The sequence below is a fragment of the Schistocerca nitens genome, chromosome 11, assembly GCF_023898315.1.
Source record: "Schistocerca nitens isolate TAMUIC-IGC-003100 chromosome 11, iqSchNite1.1, whole genome shotgun sequence".
NCBI classification, from domain to species: domain Eukaryota; kingdom Metazoa; phylum Arthropoda; class Insecta; order Orthoptera; family Acrididae; genus Schistocerca; species Schistocerca nitens.
In genome coordinates, this window is record NC_064624.1 from 198,471,077 (window position 1) to 198,495,153 (window position 24,077).

At 45.1% G+C, this 24,077-nt stretch overlaps 1 protein-coding gene and 1 pseudogene across 1 annotated transcript in view; one reads left to right on the forward strand and one right to left on the reverse strand.

Moving 5' to 3' along the window:
- LOC126213609 (basement membrane-specific heparan sulfate proteoglycan core protein-like) overlaps positions 1-24,077 on the forward strand; it is an 843,204-nt gene that overhangs the window by 196,772 nt on the left and 622,355 nt on the right. The gene's annotated exons all lie outside the window — the stretch shown is intronic.
- On the reverse strand, positions 19,225-19,342 carry LOC126214063 (5S ribosomal RNA; annotated as a pseudogene).

Consider the following 24,077-nt stretch of genomic DNA (forward strand, 5'->3'; position numbering starts at 1 on the left):
AATATCTCACGAAATAAGTCTCAAACGAAAAAACTACAAAGAACGAAACTTGTCTACCTTGAAGGTGGAAACCAGATGGCGCTATGGTTGGCCCGCTAGGTGGTGCTGTCATAGGTCAAACGGATATCAACTGCGTTTTTTCTTAAATAGGAACCCCCATTTTTATTTCATATTCGTCTCGTACGTAAAGAAATATGAATGTTTTAGTTGGACCACTTGTTTCACATTGTGATTGATGGCACTGTAATAGTCACAAACATATGGCTCACAGTTTTAGACGAACAGTTGGTAACAGAACGTAGGTACGTTTGAACATTTTATTTCGGTTGTTCCAATGTGATACAGGTACCTTTGTGAACTTCTGAGAACGCATGCTGTTACAGCGTGATTGGCCGGCCGAAGTGGCCGTGCGGTTAAAGGCGCTGCAGTCTGGAACCGCAAGACCGCTACGGTCGCAGGTTCGAATCCTGCCTCAGGCATGGATGTTTGTGATGTCCTTAGGTTAGTTAGGTTTAACTAGTTCTAAGTTCTAGGGGACTAATGACCTCAGCAGTTGGGTCCCATAGTGCTCAGAGCCAGCCACAGCGTGATTACCTGTAAATACCACATTAATGCAATAAATACTCAAAATGTCCGTCAACCTCAATGCATTTGGCAATACGTGTAACGACATTCCTCTCTACAGCGAGTAGTTGGCCTTCCGTAATGTTCGCACATGCATTGACAGTGCGCTGACGCATGTTGTCAGGCGTTGTCGGTGGATCACGATAGCAAATATCCTTCAACTTTCCTCACACAAAGAAATCGGGGGACGTCAGATCCGGTGAACGTGCGGGCCACGGTATGGTGCTTCGACGACCAATCAACCTGTCATGAAATGTGTTATTCAATACCGCTTCAACCACACGCGAGATATGTGCCGGACATCCACCATGTTGGAAGTACATCGCCATTCTGTCATGCAGTGAAACATATTGTAGTAACATCGGTAGAACATTACGTAGGAAATCAGCATACATTGCACCATTTAGATTGCCATCGATAAAATATGGGCCAATTATCGTTCCTCCCATAATGCCGCACCATACATTAACCCGCCAAGGTCGCTGATGTTCCACTTGTCGCAGCCATCGTGGATTTTCCGTTGCCCAGTAGTGCATATAATGCCGGTTTACGTTACCGCTGTTGGTGAATGACGCTTCGTCGCTAAATAGAACGCGTGCAAAAAATCTGTCATCGTCCCGTAATTTCTCTTGTGCCCAGTGGCAGAACTGTACACGACGTTCAAAGTCGTCGCCGTGCAATTCCTGGTGGATAGAAATGTGGTACGGGTGCAATCGATGTTGATGTAGCATTCTCAACACCGACGTTTTTGAGATTCCCGATTCTCGCGCAATTTGTCTGCTATTGATGTGCGGATTAGCCGCGACAGCAGTTGAAACACCTACTTGGGCATCATCATTTGTTGCAGGTCGTGGTTGACGTTTCACATGTGCCTGAAGACTTCCTGTTTCCTTAAATAACGTAACTATCCGGCGAACGGTCCGGACACTTGTATGATGTCGTCCAGGATACCGAGCAGCATACATAGCACACACCCGTTGGGCATTTTGATCACAATAGCCATACATCAACACGATGTCGACCTTTTCCGCGATTGGTGAAGGGTCCATTTTAACACGGGTAATGTATCACGAAGCAAATACCGTACGCACTGGCGGAATGTTACGTGATACCACGTACTTATACGTTTGTGACTATTAAAGTGCCATCTATCACAAAGCGATAAAGCTGGTCCAAATAAAACATTCATATTTGTTTACGTACTACACGAATATGTAATAAAAATGGGGGTTCCTGTTTTAATAAAACGCTGTTGATATCCGTCTGACCCATGGCAGCGCCATCTAGTGGGCCAACCATAGCGCCATCTGGTTTAGGGAAATATAGTCTCGAGGCACCTGTTTATGTGGCAGAGTAGGGGAAGTTGTTCGTTTATACATTGTTACGTTGCTAGAGAGGTTAAAATTCTCTAGGATACAGAACAGGATTGCTACCGTACGTTTGCAGGGCAGTGTTCCTCCACCGCTAACTCTTAGTGTAGTTCCGTAGTGCGTACAGCCTATAACGTGCGTGGCTATTTCTGGTCAGAGGCATAGAGACTACACTTCACAGAGTACTGCGTTTGAAAACGTTACTTTACATAACTCGCAAAATTTATTTACTCATTACTCCGATTCTATAATTGGAGCTACCTGTTTACTTTATGGGAGCCAAGTAAGTTTATTTAGTCCTACGTAATTAATATTACGGCCGTGTCTGTCTAAGCGAGTAAATACAGCCATCTAGTTTGTTATTAGGCCAGATGTATTTTACCGTCATGTGGCTGTTACCTGTAATTGGTCGGTAAACAGCCATATTCAAATGGAGATTTAATTTAATCGCTTGCAAATTGGCTCAATCTACGTTATTACGATGTATCGTAAGAATGAGCCATGAAACACGTTGCAATCTAATTAACTAACCAACCTTCTCTCACAGTCTTTCGTCCACTCCTCTATCTGTCTCCATTTTACTTGCTATTCCCCTTTTCTACCCATGCACTTCAACATCTGCTCTCCCCCATCACACATCTTTTCCATTTGTATGACAGATCCCAAAGTCGTATACATTCTTTTGACAACATAATTTGTCATCTTTCTCCTTCCTTCACAGTCCTCTTCTCCACCCCAGTCTTCCTTTAGTTTTTGATTTATTGTAACAATTACAAACTAATACTCTTCCATGTAGACTTATACACATTGCACAAAAGTTTGACAGTTCTTTTTTCTCTGTGTCTGTAGGGTTTTTACCGCCACGACGTGGAGTAGAATTACGTGACTACTGTTTTCTTTATTTGTTCGACTTATTGCTTGTATACCAAATTTGGTTCCTGCGTTATGCTCTCATACCAAGCCTTTTCTCCCCAAACGGTCAGCCATAGTCATGTCTAACTGTCGCAGTAAATTTTTTTAGACAGCAGGTGATTCGTGTGTCACTTTGTTAGAAATCCCTTTTGGCGTTATGAAGGAATGCGGGTAGTTCAGTCTTTGCTCTGCTCCCACCTCCCACCCCCACCCACCCCCACCATCCCTACGGGTGAAACGTCATCGTTACTGTCATGATGGTAGTGACCCCAAGAAGTACTGGTCTGATACTAATATCGGTGGTTGTCGAATATTGTTACATATCACGCCGTCTCACCCCCATCCCCTAAGGGTGGTTGGAGTATATAACTCAAACAACATTTTACATACAGCGTGACAATTATTGGACTATACGGAAAAAAAATTAGTTACAAACTACGGCGTACACACACTTTATTCAATATGTAAACGTCACTACAGATATTAGGATTTAGGTTATGACATGTTCGAAATGTCTGCCATCATTGGCGATGATATGGCGCAGACGAATAGCGAAATTCTCCATGACCCGCTGAAGTGTCGGAACATGGATGTTGTCGATGACCTCCCGAATGGCTGTTTCCGGCTCAGCTATGGTTTTGGGGGTATTGCTGTACACCTTATCCATAAATACAGTGCCACAATGGAGTCCCAAGTGTTCAGATCCGGAGAATATGGCGGCCAATCGAGGCCCATGCCGGTGGCCTCTGGGTACCCCAGAGCCAGAATGCGGTCCCCAAAGTGATCATCCAAGACATCACTCTGCTGCTTCGATGGGGTCGAGCTCCGTCACGCATGAACCTCATCTTGTCGTATCAGGGTCACTTTGGATAATGGGGATGAAATCATCTTCCAAAACCTCCACGCAGCGTTCGGTAGCCACCGTGCCATCGAGGAATACCGCACCGAGTATTCCGTGACTGGACACTGCACACCACACAGTCACCCGTTGAGGATGAAGAAACTTCTCGATCGAGAAATTCGGATTCTGAGACCCCCAAATGCGCTAATTTTGCTTACTGAGGGAGCCATCCAAATGAAAGTGGGCTTCGTCGCTAAACCAAACTATACATGCGCGTACTAATACCCATCATGCCCCGGGGTCAACCGCCTCAGTTTGAACGTCCTAACGCAAACATTTCAAAAGTTATGACGATTTTATTTCATACAGTTCAATAATTATAACACTATAATAATTAATGAGCCATGTATAAGGGGTGTTCAGAAAGAAACGAGCCGGAAGCATAATTACAGAAACCTGTAGCTGTATGTCACAAGTATTGATCCTGGCTGTTGAGAGACACTTGTCCCACTGTGACACAAGGTGGTGAATGGCTGTCTCATAAAATTCCCGGGGCTGCGATGTTAACCAGATTCGCACGTACAGCTGGACGTCAGTGTCCGAGGTGAATCGGAAAGGTTATGCTGACGTTCTTCTTTGACCAAGATGGCCCCTCCTGATTCACTTCCTGCAGCACTGGACAACAATGAACGCCCAGCGTTACTCGCCGACCTTGACCACCCTTCGCCAAGCGACAATGCAATGCCTCACATGGCCAACACTGTCGCGGCACTCGTGCAGAAATTCAAATGGGAGGTTATCGGCCATCTTCCATACAGTCCGGACATCTCTCCCTGTGATTATATAATCCCAGGGAGAGAGGCGCGGACTATATATATATATATATATATATATATATATATATATATATATATATATATATATATATATATATATATATAATGACAGGGAGAGTGGTCCGGACTATATATATATATATATATATATATATATATATAATCACAGCGAGAGAGGTCCGGACTGTATGGAAGATGGCCGATAACCTCCCATTTGAATTTCTGCACGAGTGCCGCGACAGTGTTGGCCGTATGAGGCTTTGAATTGTCGCAGAGCAGAATGACCTCAAGTGTGAGATTGCCTGGTCGTTTTGATTTGGTCGCTTGGCGAAGGGTGGTCAAGGTTTGCGAGTAATGCTGGGCATTCACTGTTGTCCCGTGCATCAGGAAGTGAATATATATATCAACGGCCTTGGCGCAGTGGACACACCCGTTCCCGTGAGATAACCGAAGTTAAGCGTTGTCGGGCGTGGTCGGCACTTGGATGGGTGACCATCCAGGCTGTTGCCATTTTTCGGGGTGCACCCAGCCTCGTGATGCCAATTGAGGAGCTACTCGACCGAATAGTAGCGGCTTCGGTCAAGAATACCATCATAACGGCCGGTAGAGCGGTGTGCTGCCATCACGCCTCTCCTACCCGGATCGTCATCTGAGGATGACACGGCGGTCGGATGGTCCCGGTAGGCCAGTCGTAAGTAACTTTCAGATTTTTTGTAAGAAATGTTTCCCAACTATTAAATTTATAAAAAATTATATACATATGATGATGATGATGATGAAGAAGAAGTCCCATACTCCGTGACGGAGCATAGGGGAACGATGCGGGAGACCCGCACCGCCGTACTAGGCAAGGTCTAGGTATATAAAAACACACACATACTCCAACGCAACATTTTGTCAAAATTTCAAAGCATTCGGGTAAAAACTTTCGGAGACTTGCGATCAGGAACATTTAAAGTTTTTGTATTTAGTAGAAACGTAGAAATATATCAAAGAAATATGTGCCTGAAAACACAACTGTACTAGACTGCAAAGTTGTGTCAAAATTTCAAAGCAATCGGTCCATAACTTTCCGGTATACACGTTTTTGAACAAAAGAACATTTACATTTTTATTTATATTGATTGTTTACGTTTTAGGTGAAAGTGTATGAATGTGTGTGCACTTTAGCCTTGCTATACAAACCCTGAAGTAATTTCAGTGAAATTTTGTGCGCATATAACCCTACTAGGAGACAATTAGCACGCGGGGCTAACGTACTGCTAACGCCTGTCCGAGATGCGTTGCAGAATGCTGTTAGTAGACTACAGAGGGGATGTGATGTGGGTTAGTGGTAGCAGATGCATAATTCAGGAAATCGAGCGCTTCATTACCGTTTCGGACAACAACGCCCCCCACCCCTCACCCCACCTTACCGACCACAACAACGGACGCCCCCCCCCCCCCCCCCCCGGCAGGCAGTTACAGCCTATTCGGAGGCAACTGCGGCGAGGCCAGAGATGCTGCGCCCACTCGCGCGCTGCGACAATGATAATCTCTGGCGCGCCGTGGGCGGGGTTTCAATCAGGCGGGCAGGAAGCGGCCGTAAACCAGCGATGATGATTGCGCTCGCCACGCTAACGACTATCGATCTCTGGCGCCGCAGAGATTACGTTTCCGCGACCCCCGCCGCTGCGATTAATCCGCCGTGCCTGTGTTGGCGGGCCAGAGGATTATTGGGTTGAGCAATCGCGTAGCCACAGGGAGGGTAGGCGAAGATATCTTAATCGCGGTTTTTCCTTACCGCAAGTATGCACTACGAGACGTACGGCCCACGCTTCCTGCGGAACTAAACCGCAGCCGTTTTCTACCGCTCTTGCTTCTGCGTGTAGATGCTGTATGAATTCTCATCAAGAACAAACCGAGTGGAAAATTTAGAGCAAAAACACATGTTACAAAGAACAACAAGCTGGCATATTAAATTACAAATTACTTTCGTGTACGGTAATTCAGCTGCCCCTACCGATAGCATATATGCTACCAGCAACACCCTCAAAAACCACAGGCGAGAGTTTCACATTCTCTCTCTCGCTATGCACAAACAATTAGTCTTACAAAAAAATGAATAGGACCTTTTTGTAGGAAATTTAATGTAGTTAAATTTTGTACTGGGGTGCGTTTTTGCTGGAGGCTACAGCTTTCGATTTATTCAAGACAAACGCGTTTGAAGGCCACTTTTGAACATTTTTTTCTTAAATAATTCGGAAGCTACAGCCCTTAGCAACAATGTATCTCTGTACAGATTTTAACTACTTTAAATTTCCCACAAAAAGGACCTATAATTTTTTCTGTAGGGTTAATGGTGTGTGTGTAGTGAGTGAGAGAATATAGATATCTTGTGCTTGGTATTTGAAGGCATCGCAGACTGCATAATACCCATGGGCTGGGGTAGCTGAATCCCCTGTAAGCGCTTCCAATTCAGATTATGAACAAATCAAGTTGAAAAATTACAGCAAAAAGGATATGGTACCATAATGAATTACAAATAACCTTTATATAGCCATGAAGAATTAGTTTTTAAAAAAATATTAGGGACAAGATGAGGAATAAGCTCAGTAGGTAAGAGGGTTCAGTTTGAGTCCTGGTTAGAAATACAGTTTCAATATTTTACGATATTGCTCAGCCATTTAACATGGAAGAGTACTTCCTGTACGTATAGACAACCAGTTTTATGCTTTTTTTATATATATAACTGGAAGTACAAATTGTAGGTATATGAATCGGAAATCGTATGTGGAAGACATCCGTTCATTGGCCATTCGCAAGACACTGGGAAAACGTAGTCAGTGCTTAAAGTTCGGTGCAGTGCTTATGAAACGCTCATGTGACCCATATTAGCATTTTTCTCAAGTATGTGGGACCTGTACCAAATAGTGCAAAAAGGGGAGTATTCCAATATCTTCATGGCAGTCTGTTTTGTTTGTCTTAATATGGCTCAGATGGTTCAAATGGCTCTAAGCACTATGGGATTTAACATCTGAGGTCATCAGTCCCCTGGACTTATAACTACTTAAACCTAACTTACCGAAGGACATCGCACACATCCATGCACGAGGCAGGATTCGAACCTGCGACCGTAGCAGCCGCGTGGCCCGGACTGAAGCGCCTAGAACCGCTCGATCACAGCGGCCGGCCGTCATAATAATGATTATCGGTTTCCCTCAAATGTCGAACATGTTAAATGAGTTGCAGTAGTAGCATAGCAACCAGTCAATTCTATGCGGTTTGCACAGCTTTCATAAGACACTGATCTTATGCAGGCTGTGCACAGCACATAGAATTGACTGGTTTCCATGCTGCTACATTTCGTCTGAAGATGGTCGAAATTTGAACGAAACTGGTAAGCTAGATCACTGTGTAAAAGGTAGCAGTTACAGCATGCCTATCTACCGGCTTCTGGTGGGGACAAAGTCGTCATAAAGGTGTGTCACAGCAAGTGAAGTACGCGCTCTAGTCGCTTTAATGTGACAACCGCCTATGTACGACATCAACGTGCAATAATGACATGGTGTTTTATTAGAACAAGAAAAAAAAACACCCCATATTGCTAGACGCGTGAAAAATATCTTCCGCGCGTCGTTTGGTGATGATCGTGTGCTCAGCCGCCACTTTCGCCAGGCTTGGCCTCCCAGGTCCCCAGACCTCAGTCCGTGCGATTATTGGCTTTGGGATTACCTGAAGTCGCAAGTGTATCGTGATCGTCCGACATCTCTAGGGATGCTGAAAGACAACATCCGACGCCAATGCCTCACCATAACTCCGGACTTGCTTTACAGTGCTGTTCACAACATTATTCCTCGACTACAGCTATTGTTGAGGAATGATGGTGGACATATTGAGCATTTCCTGTAAAGAACATCATCTTTGCTTTGTCTTACTTTGTTATGCTAATTATTGCTATTCTGATCAGATGAAGCGCCATCTGTCGGACATTTTTTGAACTTTGGTATTTTTTTGGTTCTAATAAAACCCCATGTCATTCCTAGCATGTGTGTCAACTTGTACCTCTCTGTCTACATTATTCCACGATTTATTCAGTTTTCAAATTGATACTGACTTTTTGATCATCCGGTACCCGGACCAAGAAAATAAGATACGAGAAATTAGGGCTCATTTGGAGGCGTACAGACAGTCGCTTTTCCCTCGCTATATCACCCGGTATATTGTCACCAAATTTTGACTCTTAACAAAAATACGTTCCGAGAAAAAAAATGTAGGGCATTACTTATCGAATGACCCTCGTATTTTCAATAGCAAAAAGGTAAGACCTAGAGATATTCAGTTAAATTCTGATGATGGCTTTGAAGTGGAAACGTACTGTCAGCGGTTAAAAAAATCAACTCACCACCTTCTATAGCCTCGTTCGGCTGTTGCGCAGGAAGGAACCGGAACGAAAACAGCGTAACGTCGGCGGTGCTTGGCACACTTGCACCTGTTGGCGGGGGCAGTAATATGTATTCTACCGCTAAGGCGGGGTCGCACTCAGTCGATTAATGCGGAATCACGTAAGCGCAGCCGCTATCCGCACGCCATCTCGGCCAGCCTTTATAGGTCTCCCCGTCCGCGCCCGCCGATTCGCCTCTCGGGCGGCGTCGATATCCGGGCGTTCGTGGCCCGCGCACCGTATAGCCCACTACTTTTAATGGCCCGGACGTACGCGACAGATAAAAACCGCCGAGGGGAAAAAATACACGCAGAGTATTTTCGAGGAGGCGGATCGCTATCATGAAAATTTTATTTAGGTTTGTCCGCGATTACAGCTGTAAATAATACGCAGCTTAGCCAGGTACTGCAAAGGTAATTTCGCAAAAATTAAAAAATTAAAAAAAAATCGCAGCTGAGTCTGTAATGTTACACTACTGGCCATTAAAATTGCTACACCACGAAGATGACGTGCTACAGACGAGGACTTTAACCGACAGGAAGAAAATGCTGTGATATGCAAATGATTAGCTTTTCAGAGCATTCACACTAGGTTGGCGCCGGTGGCGACACCACCTACAATGTGCTGACATGAGGAAAGTTTCCAACAGATTACTCAAACATAAACAGCAGTTAACCGGCGTTGCCTGGTGAAGCGTTGTTGTGATGCATCGTGTAAGGAGGAGAAATGCGTACCATCACGTTTCCGACCTTGATAAAGGTCGGATTTAGCCTATCGCGATTGCGGTTTATCGTATCGCGACATTGCTCCTCGCGTCGGTCGAGATCCGATGACTGTTAGCAGCATATGGAATCGGTGGGTTCACGAGGGTAATGCGGGACGCCGTGCTGGATCCCAACGGCCTCGTATCACTAGCAGTCGAGATGACAGGCATCTTATCCGCACGGCTGTAACGGATCGTGCAGCCACGTCTCGATCCCTGAGTCAACAAATGAAGACGTTTGCAAGACAACAACCATCTGCACGAACAGTTCGACGACGTTTGTAGCAGCACGGACTATCAGCTCGGAGACCGTGGCTGCGGTTACCCTTGACGCTGCTTCACAGACAGGAGCGCCAGCGATGGTGTACTCGACGACGAACCTCGGAGCACGATTGGCAAAACATTTTTTCGCATGAATCCAGGTTCTGTTTACAGCATCACGATGGTCGCATCCGTGCTTGGCGACGTCGCGGTGAACGCACATTGGAAGCGTGTATTCGTCATCGCCATACTGGCGTATCACCCGGCGGGATGGTATTCAGCAGGATAATGCTCGACCGCATGTTGCAGGTCCTGTACGGGCCTTTGTGGATGCAGAAAATGTTCGACTGCTGCCCTGGCCAGCACATTCTCCAGATCTCTCACCAATTGAAAACGTCCGGTCAATGGTGGCCGAGCAACTGGCTCGTCACAATACGCCAGTCACTACTCTCGATGAACTGTGGTATCGTGTTGAAGCTGCACGGGCAGCTGTACCTGTACACGCCATCCGAGATCTGTTTGACGCAATGCCCAGGCGTATCGAGGCCGTTATTACGGCCAGAGGTGGTTGTTCTGGGTACTGATTTCTCAGGATCTACGCACCCAAATTGCGTGAAAATGTAATCACATGTCAGTTCTAGTATAATACATTTGCCCAATGAATACCCGTTTATCGTCTGCATTTCTTTTTGGTGTAGCAATTTTAATGGCCAATAGTGTACATTGAACAGCACATAAGAAAAACGTTGGGTCTTAATCCAGCTGCCTTTAAAAATATATTATAATATTCGTTTCTTTATTTGCCAGTAATCTCTCACACGCTGTTCTTTACAGAATCGAATTCCCACGTATAGAACAGTTCCCTTTCGACAAAAGCTTTTTCACACATCTGAATGTTTATGACGTCATATCTGCTGAACTATGGCTCATAGAGTCATGTGATTTTCCAGGAACATTGATTGGTATATGTGGCTCTTGTCTGCAAAACGTGTTGCGGATAGAGGTAGTAGTAATAAGTTTAACCGCACGAACAGCGAAAATGTAGTAGCGGTAAACTATTTTTTTTCCTTTCATCATTTTGTGGGGAATGTCAGCGAGAAAAAATTTCCAAAACAATGTATAAAGTTTGCTGGAAGTTTCTAACGTTTTGCGTTAAGCTGCCTCAATATATTGACACGATTTGTGACAGTAAAACTTATGTTCCTGGGTTAAACGTTCAACATAAGGGTATACTTCTTAATGAGTAGGTTATGATAGCATTTTAAATTTTTTAATTCGGTCAATAATTATACGAAACGCTGAAAACCAAGTTTTTCTTGCCCGTACAGCCCATTAAATAGGCAGCTTGCAATGAGGATTGACTGACGATCGGTGTTTAGTAATATGCGAGTATATTCCTTTTATATTGTTGTTTTAATTCTGTCCCTTTGAAACATTTTGTTTTTATATGGCTACGTAAACTGCCTTGTTCTGATTTGTGATCAGAGATATTATTAACAAATTCATCGTACATGGAGCCTGCGATCAAAAACTCGATATAGATTAACGATGTACAGGAGACACTGAATAGATTTTAACGATTAGCTCCTCTTCATTATTTACCTTTCTTCGCATGTAGCGTCCGACCTATGTTAGTGATTTCTTATAAACCTCGTAAGCTTGGACGTAATGACGGATTACAGTTCCCAAGCCGGCCGGAGTGGCCGAGCGGTTCTAGGCGCTTCAATCTGGAACCGCGCGACCGCTACGGTCGCAGGTTCGAATCCTGCCTCGGGCATGGATTGTGTGATGTCCTTAGGTTAGTTAGGTTTAAGTAGTTCTAAGTTCTAGGGGACTGATGAGCTCAGAAGTTAAGTCCCATGGTGCTCAGAGCCATTTTTGAACAGTTTCCAAAGTTAACTACTGATGAACAAGTAAATAAATGTGTGGAGGCCGTCTGTCTGAATAGCACGTTACAACTGTTTGTCTTTGTTCGTTGTCCTCGTCTTCGGAAAAGGAGAGAAAACAAACAGATTCACAAACGAATTATTACTATTATTATTACGTGGCCTACGCAAGCAAAGGTTGTATTTTCTCATTCCTAATAACTTTTTGTTTGAAAATCACTTATTTGATTCACAACTTCTTTGTAGGCGGAAACTAAAGAATTTTTACCAGATATAGCACAGACGTCAAATTCTAGAACAGTACAATTAGAGTCAATTATTGTTTTGTCTGGGATTTTGAGAGTGTTTATGACTCAATTTTCTAAGCTATTTTTATGAAAAATTAACAGTTGTTTTATAAATATTATCTAGAGCGACAAACCAGCCTCCAACTTTCTCGTAGGTAAAATGTCGGACTGGAAAATACAGTTGAACAGTAATTGTACAGTCGGTCGAATAAAAGCAAGTGTAATATGCTACTCACGTATTTCCTCATTACTCGTAAAATCTCTCCACGGATAAATATTATCAGCGGGAGAGAATGGTATTACGGTTTTGTGCATCAGCGACATATATCACCCCGCCATTAACCGTTTCTGTTATTTTTTCGTGATAGTCATTTATTCCCGGCGATCGTCAAGCAACGCTGCCCGCGCAAAATGACGGCACCAGTGATAAATAATAATAATAAAAAAAGCAAGAAAATAATAAAAGGAATTAAAATGAGGACGTTGGAGAGCGGATGCGAACACGGGAAATTATTCATCGTCTCGCTGGACAGTTCAACTGATTTACGATGCGCGGAACCGAAATGTCAGAGATATTCCGTAATTAAAATGCGGCGGTCGTTAACGGAGATGGCCGATGGCTAATGAACACACACGTCATATCTGTGGGGCGGGTGTTTGCTCTCTGCGGTCAAAGATCGGAGAGTCGTATTGAAAGCTATCCGGATATAGACACCTACGTAAGACCGCATAAGGAAATCGGAGGCTGTAGCTTCAGAACAACATTTTTATATGTCGATCTCAGAATCATCTACACTGCTCTCTTATACACGGTTTTTTTAATGTTATAATGAGAAACGAAAGAGGCAAGTAGAGGGCAATGAAACAAGCAAATAATGCTAACAAACATAGCTTCGGAAACAAATGGTTTCCCCGATACGACGTGTGTGCAGTCATGCCAATGTTACAACACTCTTAATGACGAAGCCTACGATTTCGATGGCGCTCCTAATGGTGAAAGGACGCGTGTGTGTCAGACGCATGATGACCCGCTTTCACGTGGCTGCTCTGGAATACGTAGCACGAATCTTCTACAACATGCGTGTAAGTCGTGGTTCTCCAATACCGTGGCTTCTCACGTCCCCCGTCTCGAACTCTTTGCATTTTCTTGCATGGGGATATCTGAAAGGTTTATTCCAGCCGCATTGATGATTCAAAAATGTTCAAATGTGTGTGAAATCTTATGGAACTTAACTACTAAGGTCATCAGTCCCTAAGCTTACACACTACTTAACCTGAATTATTCTAAGGACAAACATACACACCCATGCCCGAGGGAGGACTCGAACCTCAGCCGGGACCAGTCGTCTTCTGCAGCACCACATTTCGAAAGCTTCTATTCTCTTCTTGTCCAAACTAGTTATCGTCCATGTTTCACTTCCATACATACCTACGCTCCATAAAAATACTTTCAGAAACGACTTCCTGACACTTAAATCTATACTCGATGTTAACAAATTTCTCTTCTTCAGAAACGCTTTCCTTGCCATTGCCAGTCTACATTTTATATCCTCTGTACTTCGACCATCATCAGTTATTTTGCTCCCCAAATAGCAAAACTCATTTACTACTTTAAGTGTCTCATTTCCTAATCTAATTCCCTCAGCATCACCCGACTTAATTCGACTACATTCCATTATCCTCGTTTTGCTTTTGTTGATGTTCATCTTATGTCCTCCTTTCAAGACACTGTCCATTCCGTTCAACTGCTCTTCCAGGTCCTTTGTTGTCTCTGACAGAATTACAATGTCATCGGTGAACCTCAAAGTTTTTATTTCTTCTCCATGGATTTTAATTTTTACTCCAAATTTTTATTTTGTTTCCTTTACTGCTTTCTCAACATACAGATTGGATTACATCGGGGAGAGGCTACAACCCTGTCTCACTCCCTTCCCAACCACTGCTTCCCTTTCGTGCCCCTCGACTCTTATAACTGCCATCTGGTTTCTGTACAAACTGTAAATAGCCTTTCGCTCCCTGTATTTTACCCCTGCCACCTTTAGAATTTGAAAGAGAGTATTCCAGTTAGCATTGTCAAAAGCTTTCTGTAAGTCTACAAATGCTAGAAACGTACGTTTGCCTCTCTTTAATCTTTCTTCTAAGACAAGTCGTAGGGTCAGTATTGCCTGACGTGTTGCAACATTTGTACGGAATCCAAACTGATCTTCCCCGAGGTCGGCTTCTACCAGTTCAATAATTGTTACCCTGTATGATGACTCATTATGACTTGGATATAATTGAAGATAGCTATACAGTAGCTAAAATCAATCTGCAATAAATTTACGATCGATGCTGCCCTTCCTCCGATCTTGGATCTCAATAATACGCACGTTGTTCTGATGGAAACAAACCTCAGAATACAAATAACAAAGTAGGATGCATAATTTGAACCCCCAACCTTCAGGATGTGGTGACAAATAACTCAGCCATTAGGCTACCGCACAGTTTCGTAATATTAACGCTGTTTCAGTCATACTGTGGGTCCCAAGACACTCTGAAATTCTGTTTTTCTCTATCAGCCGCGAGTGTGGGCAGTGTGTGGTAGCTAGGGCTCTGACCTACAGCTCAGCACAGGTGGTCTTTTACAGTCGACTCTACCTCTCGGCAGCTCTCTTTGTGGGAGATCATAATTGCAGCGATTGTCGATGTTGTGAACTCTGGTAAGAGTAAACTTAGTGATGCCGCAAGCACGTCTTCATTAGCGTGCGTAACGAGTGCGTAGGACGGGAGCGTGATATGTCGCGGCTGCGTGCGGTCGGAGGTTAATGGGCGGTGCGTGCCCTGCACATCGGAGACAGGCACGGGAACAACGGCAGCAGCAACAACCGCAACAACAAGCGATTAAGGCGAGGCGCGATATTAAAAGCAGGGGGTCACACGCCGCGTACTGATCCCTGCTCTTTCAAGCACTCAGCCGCGAACCTGAAATATCTGTGGGGAGCGCCGGCATAAAGTCTGTCCAGGTTCATCGCGGCAATGCGTATCAGGAACCAACGCTACATCCAGAGCAGGTGTAGCTAATCAGAGAGATTAGAGCCCACACAGAGGCATATCAACAATCCTTCTTTCCACAAACGAGACTGGAATAGAAGGGAGAACCGATCGAGGTACTCAAGGTACCCTCCGCCACACACCGTCAGGTGGCTTGCGGAGTGTGGACGTAGATGTAGATGTGGATACGCCACTTCGCTAAACTTGTAACCTGAAAAGTGCGAAATCACAGACCGATCTGTGATACTAAACGGTTGAAACTGTCCCCCTTCTCAATTGCAACTTGCCCGTCTAACTACTTCCAGGGGCAACAACAGGTTCATTTTCAGTCTTTCACATAATTGTCGAACGAACTTAAAAATTCTAAGTGCTGTCACAGCATGACATGGCTTTTCATCGGTTGATATTCGATGAAAGAAAGTGCTTCAACAGCTCTTTTCATCTTCTCTAAATTATCATAGTTATCTCTAACGGCCTTACCACAATATTCCAGCAATTCATCAATTACTTTGTCCGTTAGCTTACAACGAAAATAGCGGATAATAACGTTACTTTCAACGAAAACTAGTATCAGAAACAAAGGACTGATTCGTTTATTCGTAATGCCAACTTCTGAGAAGTAGCAGCAGGCACAAAACAAAGCATTTCACAGCCTTGTAGATTGTGTAGTTCCCAAGATATGACTGCTCAACTGTGGCAGTATATGCGTAGCCGCGAAATTTGACAGTCACACGTCAACATTCAAAATATCATTTGAACGTCTCACAATTGTCTGGTTTTAATGTATTATATACCAAAATGTTCACGAAAGTCCAGAGTACGTTATGCAGTAGAAAACAGAAAACGTCAAATTCCAACGAATTTCACGTGCAATCTTTGAAGCGTCTTTCTAGTACACTACTGGCCATTAAAATTGCTACACCACGAAGATGACGTGCTACAGACGCGAAATTTAAGCGACGGGAAGAAGACGCTGTGATATGGAAACGATTAGCTTTTCGGAGCATTGACATATGGCTGGCGCCGGTGGCGACACCTACAACGTGTTGACACGAGGAAAGTTTCCAACCGATTTCTCAAACACAAACAGCAGTTGACCGGCGTTGCCTGGTGAAACGTTGTTGTGATGCCTCGTGTAAGGAGGAAAAATGCGTACCATCACGTTTCCGACTTTGATAATGGTCGGATTGTAGCCTATCGCGTTTGCGGTTTATCGTATCGCCACATTGCTGCTCGCGTTGGTCAAGATCCAATGACTGTTAGCAGAATATGGAATCGGTGGGTTCAGGAGGGTAATATGGAACGCCGTGCTGGATCCCAACGGCCTCGTATCACTAGCAGTCGAGATGACAGGCATCTTATCCGCACGGCTGTAACGGATCGCGCAGCCACGTCTCGATCCCCGAGTTAACAGATGGGGACGTTTGCAAGACAACAACCATCTGCACGAACAGTTCGACGACGTTTGCACCAGCACGGACTATCAGCTCGGAGACCGTGGCTGCGGTTACCCTTGACGCCGCATCACAGACAGGAGCGCCTGCGACGGTGTACTCGACGACGAACCTGGGTGCACGAATGGCAAAACGTCATTTTTTCGGATGAATCCAGGTTCTGTTTACAGCATCACGATGGTCGCATCCGTGTTTGGCGAGATCGCGGTGAACGCACACTGGAAGCGTGTATTCGCCATCGCCATACTGGCGTATCACCCGGCGTGATTGTATGGGGTGCCATCGGTTACACGTCTCGGTCACCTCTTGTTCGCATTGACGGCACTTTGAACAGTGGACGTTAGATTTCAGATGTGTTACGACCCGTGGCTCTACCCTTCATTCGATCCCTGCGAAACCGTAAATTTCAGCAGGATAATGCACGACCACATGTTGCAGGTCCTGTACGGGCCTTTCTGGAAACAGAAAATGTTCGACTGCTGCCCTGGCCAGCACATTCTCCAGATCTCCCACCAATTGAAAACCTGTGGTCAAAGGTGGCCGACCAACTGGCTCGTCACATTACGCCAGTCACTACTCTTGATGAACTGTGGTATCGTGTTGAAGCTGCACGGGCAGCTGTACCTGTACACGCCATCCGAGCTCTGTTTGACTGAATGCCCAGGCGTATCGAGGCCGTTATTACGGCCAGAGGTGGTTGTTCTGGGTACTGATTTCTCAGGATGTATGCACCCAAATTGCGTGAAAATGTAATCACATGTCAGTTCTAGTATAATATATTTGTCCAATGAATACCCGTTTATCATCTGCATTTCTTCTTGTTGTAGCGATTTTAATGGCCAGTAGCGTACCAAGCAGATAGAGACAGAGATGGAGGTGGTGGAGGAAGAGAGAGAGTGATCAGTAGGGCTCAGGCATCCTGGGTCGCAGGACGCACAAGACGCCGCTGCTTGGGGAGTGTGTGCAGTGCGTGTGCGTGTGAGATGGCGTGCGTTGCGACACGCACGCGCTGCCCGCCTGCCCGTTCCCGAGCGCCCCTGGGAATGCCAATTAAAGCGGCCGCCGTAACTCCGCGCGAAATCGCCTCTCGCCCGGGTCGTGGGCTCGTCGTTTCGGCGAAACGTTACGGGGCCGCAGCCGGCCAGCCTGCTGACTAGCAGTGCCGGGGACACACTGCGCATCCGCCCTGCCGAGGAGTCAACGGGACGAACCGGCCGAAACATCTGTCAGGGGCGCCCAGTAGGTAACGCAACACGTTCTCTTCCCCGGCCAATTTGGGTAGAAAAAATGCGGTATAAGTTGTGGTCCGCCGTAGAATACGCCCGCTGCCGCTTCTATAGTACAGAAACCAGATGGCAGTTATAAGAGTTGAGGCACATCAAAGGGAAGCAGTGGTTGGGAAGGGAGTAGTGAGACAGGGCTGTAGCCTGTCCCCGATGTTATTCAATCTGTATATTGAGCAAGCAGTAAAGGAAGCAAAAGAAAAATTCGCAGTAGGAATTGAAATCCATGGAGAAGAAACAAAAACTTTGAGGTTCGCCGATGACACTGTAATTCGGGCAGAGACATCAAAGGACCTGGAAGAGCAGGTGAACGGAATGGACAGTGTCTTGAAAGGAGGATAAAAGATGAACATCAACAAAACCAAAACGAGGATAATGGAATGTAGTCGAATTAAGTCGGGTTATGCTGACGGAATTACATTAGGAAATAAGGCGCTTAATCTAGTAAAGGAGTTTTGCTATTTGGGTAGCAAAATAACTGATGATGGTCGAAGTAGAGAAGATATAAAATGTAGACTGGCAATGGCAAGGAAAGCGTTTCTGAAGAAGAGAAACTTCTTAACATCGGGTATAGATTTGAGTGTCAGGAAGTCGTTTCTGAAAGTATTTGTATGGAAGTGAAACATGCACGATAAATAGTTTGGACAAGAAGAGAATAGAAGCTTTCGAAATGTGGTGCTACAGAAGAATGCTCATGAATAGATGGGTAGATCACGTAACTAATGAGGAGGTATTGAATAGAATTGGGGAGAAGAGGAGTTTGTGGCACAACTTGACTAGAAGAAAGGATCGGTTGGTAGGACATGTTCTGAGGCATCAAGGGACAACAAATTTAGCATTGGATGGCAGCGTGGAGGGTAAAAATGGTAGAGGGAGACCAAGAGATGAATACACTAACCAGATTCAGAAGGATGTAAGTTGCAGTAGGTACTGGGAGATGAAGAAGCTTGCACAGGATAGAGTAGCATGGAGAGCTGCGTCAAACCAGTCTCAGGACTGAAGACCACAACAACAACAGTTTCGTGAACTTTCCGTAGGTGGCGGAGCTATACGTACTCCGTCTTCAGGCCACGAGTGGCCTACCGGGACCATCCGACCGCCGTGTCATCCTCTGTGGAGGATGCGGATAGGAGGAGAGTGTGGTCAGCACACCGCTCTCCCGGTCGTTATGATGGTTTTCTTTGACCGGAGCCGCTACTGTTCGGTCGAGTAGCTCCTGAATTGGCATCACGAGGCTGAGTGCACCCCGAAAAATGGCAACAGCGCATGGCAGCCTGGATGGTCACCCATCCAAGTGTCGACCACGCCCGACAGCGCTTAACTTCGGTGATCTCACGGGAACCGGTGTATCCACTGCGGCAAGGCCGTTACCATGGCGGAGCTATACGTAGTCCTAAAAATGGCGTGTGTATCGGAGGTGGGCTCCAGACAGCTGTCATTCAGTTTCTTTTGGCGGGAAACCATAGAACCGCTGACGTTCGTTTAACCGAAAATCCTATATTCTCTTTTCTCTGTGAGGTACTCGATGGGTTAAACAAAAGGTTACGAGCGCTAGGCATATTTTTCGGTTCAACTAAGGGGTCTGTTTGTGTTGAAACAAAGTATTGCTCCAGAACGACCATCATGGAATAAGGTGAGTAGCTCACAATTGGTTCACCTCTTGGTTTAGCAACAGGCAGCAAAAGGTCATTATTCGCAGTGTTGAGAATGGCTGTGATGTGGGGACTGAGTGGGGTACGCTCAACTGGGGGGCTTAGAACTACTTAAACCTAACCTAAGGACATCACACACGTCCATGCTCGAGGCAGGACTCGAACCTGCGACCGTAGCGCTCGCGCGGGTCCAGACTGTAGCGCATGGAACCGCTCGGCCACTCCGGCCGCCCCTCGTAATTATCAAAAACAAATTTGCTAAAGGACGAAGCTTGCAGTGTTTCGTATTTAATTGGCTGGTGTGCTTAGTCAAGCCTGTCCTTAGCAATTCTTACGGGAGCAACATGTGGGAAGCTATAATATATTCCTGGATTCCACACTTAATTCTGGCTCTTCTAAGTTTGCAATTAGGCTTTTTCGGCACATTTTTCATCTATCTTCAAGTCTCTACCAGTTCAGTTTCTTTAGCATCTGCCTGAGAGTCTCTCGCGTGCCAAACACACCTGTGACAATTCGTGCTGCCCTTCTTTGTATACCTTCAATATCCCCTGTTAGTCCCACTCGTATCTGGCACGGGTCCCACACACCTGAGCAGTATTCCAAGATGGGTCGCACGAGTAATTGTAAGCAGTCGACTGATTGTATTTTCCCAGTACTCTACCAATAAACTGAAATCTACCACCGCGCGACTGCTACGGTCGCTGCATCGAATCCTGCCTCGGGCATGGATGTGTGTGCTGTCCTTAGGTTAGTTAGGTTTAAGTAGTTCTAAGTCTAGGGGACTGATGACCACAGCAGTTGAGTCCCATAGTGCTCAGAGCCATTTGTAATCCACCCCCAGCTTTACCCACAATCACAGATCATTCTATCTTATATCCCTACAAAGTCTTACACCCAGGTATGTATTATGAGCGGGCCGATGCCAACAGTGACTCACTGATATTACAGTCATTGGATATTACGATTTTCCGTTTTTCGAAGTGCACAATTTTTCATTTATGGATATTAAAAATACCGGTTTCGAAACTTGTCAAGATGCGAAGGGTACTTGTGCATCTAGGCTTTTTCAGTGAGTACTTTGTTATAGGTGACTGCGCCTTCTGCAAGAAGTCTGAGGTCACTATTAATATTATCTGCAAGGTCCCTAATACACAATCGCAACAGTCTTATCTGGCTGCGACACTCCCGCCTTTACGTCTGCATCTGTGGACGGCCTTCCATCCCAGATAACGTGCTGCGTCCCTCCCTGACATAGGAAACCTCAGAAACCTCGGAAATCGAGAAATACTGCACAGTCTCGATCGGTGGCTTTGTGAACGTCGTCCGAGAAAAGTTACGACTTGGCATTCGGATGACCGCTGTTGCCGAAAACGGTCTACCACGTGGTGCCTCGCTTTATGAGCCCACAGTAAGTAATCGTACCCTCTGAGACATCACTACTAAAATTCTCTGTCTCTGCTTCTAGAGGCGTAAGATATATAAAAGAAAAAAAACTTTTTACTTCATTTTCTCTTGTTGCTGGCTCCAGTTTTTGTCCCAAGGGGTACATTCATACCGTTGAAATTTTGATTCAACATTGTGGGTTCCCGGTGAATAAATAACTGATGAAGATTTGCCTGTATATTTGTTCAGTTTTATTCTCCATCCGGTTTTCAGTATCACACCATATTTACAATTTCCACTTCCGTCACACCACAAATTACATTATTAGTGTTGGTGTTGTGGTGTTCAGTCCTGAGACTGGTTTGATGGAGCTCTCCATGCTACCCTATCCTGTGCAAGCTTCTTCATCTCCCAGTACCTACTGCAACCTACATCCTTCTGAATCTGCTTGGTGTATTCATCTCTTGGTCTCCCTCTACGATTTTTACTCTCCACGCTGCCCTCCAGTACTAAATTGGTCATCCCTCGATGCCTCAGAATATGTCCTACCAACCGGTCCCTTCTTCTAGTCAAGTTGTGCCACAAATTTCTCTTCTCCCCAATTCTATTCAATACCTCCTCATTAGTTATGTGATCTACCCATCTAATCTTCAGCATTCTTCTGTAGCACTACATTTCGAAATCTGCTATTCTTTTCAAAAGTATTTATCGTCCATGTTTCACTTTCATAGGAAATACGGAAGCGTCCGATCTAACCCGTCGGCTTTGACCCATGACGTCACAAATATAGCGGAAACGACAATTCCAATATGGCGGATATAGAAACGTTGCATACGTATCACAAAGACGAAAACACATAGAAAAACAACAAACACAAAGGTTTCACAAGAACAATCTGCTAACATTGATAGCAAACAAAGATAATAATAAACAAGTGGTACTCAAGGCCAGGCAGGGGGGGCTGCGCCCCCCCCCCCCCGCCAAAAAAAAACTCCCAACCTAACCTCGTATTCAGGACTACGCTACAGATCAATGTGTAGGTCAATCGAAAGATAAAAAAAGGAAACAAATAAAAAAAAGAAAAAAAAACAATATTGATTCATTAGAAGTAACGAGTAGCGACAAAACATATAGACCATAAAGATTGAACAATCTAATGGCAAACTGATAAAAGCCTCATAGACGACGTTAAAACAAAAAGTACAGTAAAAAGGTAAACTATATATTACAGGCCCTAAAACTCCTACTAAGGTAACGTCAACGAAGCAACATCTACAAACACGCCACACTCACAAACCAAACACCGCGCCGTAATGACGTCACACACCACAACACCCTTACGTCACGGGTCAAAGCCGACGCGTGAGATCGGATGTTTCTGTTGACCCCTTTCATACATGGCTACACTCCATACAAATACTTTCAGAAGCGAATTCCTGACACAAATCTGTACTCAATATTAACAGATTTCTCTTCTTCAGAAACGCTTTCCTTCCCATTGCCAGCCTACATTTTACTGATTCAATCAAAAACACGTGACATTCCATCAGAGGCATGCCCTCTACACCTAACATTCTGCGCCACTCACAATATTCCAAAGAGTTTACGAAACAAAAGAGTGTACAAACTTTCTTGAGAAAAGAAGAATCTTCAAGTTGTTATCTTATAAATGAGTCCAGAAATAAATGTAACAATTCGCGTTACATTGTGCAATTAATAATACGAATTTTACGTGTGCCAGAAATTTCGCAATTTCAAATATTTCGAAAATGGCTGGTTCAAATGGCCTTGAGCACTATGGGACTTAACTTCTGAGGTCATCAGTCTCCTAGAACTTAGAACTACTTAAACCATATAATCTCACACACATCCATGCCCGAGGCAGGATTCGAACCTCCGACCGTAGCGGATGCGCGGTTCCGGACTGAAGCGCCTAGAACCGCTCGACCACCCCGGCCGGCTCAAATATTTCCAAAAGAACTATAATTTTAACTGTACCGATTGTAACAACTTAATTAGGCTGAAATATAATGCATCATATACAATATCAAATGAAATTCTTTCAGTGAATGTTCGCCTGTACCAGAATCGATAGTGTTCACGGTATCGGTTATTTCTATTTTAAAGAGGCTATCCTAGAGGAGGGTGTCCCATTACAATTACGATCTCGCTTTGCCTTCTCCAGCGATGTTTTAGGATACTGTGATCTGGAATTTCAGTGACATGTATGTGGAAACAAACGAACATTAAGTTACGTAACTTTTTTTTTTCTCTCGAGGTGATAACTGAAACTTTGTGATCGCCTCTGCAAAGCACACGAGCTGTCTGACCCTGTGTCGCGATAACCCCGCGTGGGGGCGTCTAGCGCCGCGTCGTCGGCGACCGGCCGCCTCCGCTCTTGAAGGGATTCCGGCTGAGCCAGCCGCGAGGAATCCTGGGAAGAGAAGCCGACAAGTCGTCTCTAAGGTATGAGGGAGGGGGTTAAGCGGGGGAGGGGAGGGGGGGGGAGGTCACGAGAGGGTCAGACGTATGAACGGCCCCGTCTGTAAGCAGGCAACCTCTGCTAGTGAACAAGTGTTAGCTGAGATTGTCTGCGCTCGTACTGTGGGCACAAGCACGCGATGTAAGACGTCAGGAGAAAAGTATGCCGAACAATTTCAAGGTGTGTTTATGTCGTTAATGAAACTGTACAATGCTCACAATACAGACCGCCAAATGAGTCTGGAAGCGTTGTCGGCCAGACAAACTGCGGCCACATCTTCCGCAACATCACGGGGGACTGTTGGCAGGTAATGCTTGTAACAATGCGTTTCCGGGGCACATCTACATCTACATCTACATCCATACTCCGCAAGCCATCTCACGGTGTGTGGCGGAGGGTACCCTGAGTACCTCTATCGGTTCTCCCTTCTATTCCAGTCTCGTATTGATCGTGGAAAGAAGGATTGTCGGTATGCTTCTGTGTGGGCTCTAATCTCTCTGATTTTATCCTCACGGTCTCTTCGTAGGAGGGAGCAATATACTGCTTGACTCCTCGGTGAAGGTATGTTCTCGAAACTTCAACAAAAGACC